This window comes from Cebus imitator, unplaced genomic scaffold, assembly GCF_001604975.1.
Source record: "Cebus imitator isolate Cc_AM_T3 unplaced genomic scaffold, Cebus_imitator-1.0 Scaffold117, whole genome shotgun sequence".
NCBI classification, from domain to species: Eukaryota; Metazoa; Chordata; class Mammalia; order Primates; family Cebidae; genus Cebus; species Cebus imitator.
In genome coordinates this window covers 3,907,745-3,909,389 of record NW_016107432.1, presented here as the reverse complement: position 1 = coordinate 3,909,389, position 1,645 = coordinate 3,907,745, and positions in this window count along the sequence as shown.

Genomic DNA, 1,645 nt, shown 5'->3' with positions numbered 1-1,645 from the left:
CAAAATATAGCATTTTAAATGAAGACAGCATCAGTACTACTGATTGGTTTTCTTGCCTCAACTCCAATATGGGTTGGAATGGCACTGTTACTATCTGTCTTTATTTAGAATTTCAGTATTTTATCATTGATTTTTCACGGCATTAATTTTGAGTTTTTAAAATATTGCATTCAAATATCATTTCCTGTGATGGCTGTGCATTTTGACCCCATTAAACTTCCCTCAGCTCTCTACCCTTGCGCTGGCCCCGGCCCCGAAAGAGAATTTGTCTTGACAAGTAAGGCTCCTCTGAGGAGCACAGGCAGTTGAACATCAGATCCTATCACGACCTTGGGCACCACATTCATGGCCTCTAGGAAGGGCAGTGTGAGATTTTCTCAACAGATATGGAAGAGCTCATTTTCCTTAAAGAGAAACACTGTTAGGATGAAAACCCTGGAACATAAAGGAAACAAGAAAAATTCCTTAAGCAGACAAAGGCGATCCACCAATAACCTGTATTATTTCATGGATAAAATTTAGACAAGGGCCAGGTGTGGTGGCTCAGCATTTTGGGAGGCAGAGGCGGGAGGATCTTTGACCCCAAGAATTTAAGCCTGGGCAATATAGCAAGACCCTGTCTCGTATTTAAAAAATTGGACATATACCTTTACGACTGGAAGCAAGACACCAGGATTCTTACTGCCCTGCTAATGTTCAGCAGGACTGGAATCCTTGGCCAATACCAAAAAATAACAAAGAGAAAGTATAAACATACATGGAAGACACAGAACTGTCATTGTTTGAAAATGAAATATTTAGAATAACCAACTAAATCAACCCACTATTAGAATAAATACAGGAGTCCATAAAGGTCGCTAGATATACGGCCGACTTAAAAAATGGTGTTCCTTGTATTCACAATGACCAACTAGAAAATATAATGGAATATAGGATATCATTCATACGAGCATGAAATACACTAAGGTGTCTGAGAGTTAGGCTAATGAAAATGCATAAGAACTGCACGAGGCCTGGTGCGGCGGTGCACACCTGCTATCCCAGCTCCTTGGCAGACCAAGGTGGGACGATGGCGTGAGGCCAGGAGTTTGAGGCTTCATCTCTACAAAAATTTAAAAAGCTAGCTGGGCGTGGTGGCACATCCTGTAGTCTTGGCTGTGAGGCTGCAGTGAGCCATGATTGCACCACTGCACTCCAGCCTCGGCAACAGAGTGAGACACTATCTCTAAAAAAAATAAAATAAGGCCAAGCACAGTGGCTCATGCCTGTAATCCCAGCACTTTGGAAGGCCGAAACGGGTAGATTATCTGAAGTCAGGAGTTCAAGACCAGCCTGACCAACATGGTAAAACCCCATCTCTACCAAAAATACAAAAAATTAGCCGGGCATGGTGGCAGGCGCCTGTGATCCCAGCTACTCAGGAGGCTGAGGCAGGAGAATCACTTGGACCCAGGAGGCTGAGGTTGCCGTGAGCTGAGATCGTGACATTGCACTCCAGCCTGGGTGACAAAAGCAGAAGTCTTAAAAACAAAATAAAATAAATAAATAAATAAAATGAGAAAGAACCAGCCAGGTGTGGTGGCTCAGCACTTTGGGAGGCTGAGGCAGGGCGATCACCTGAGGCCAGGAGTTTGAGACCAGCCTG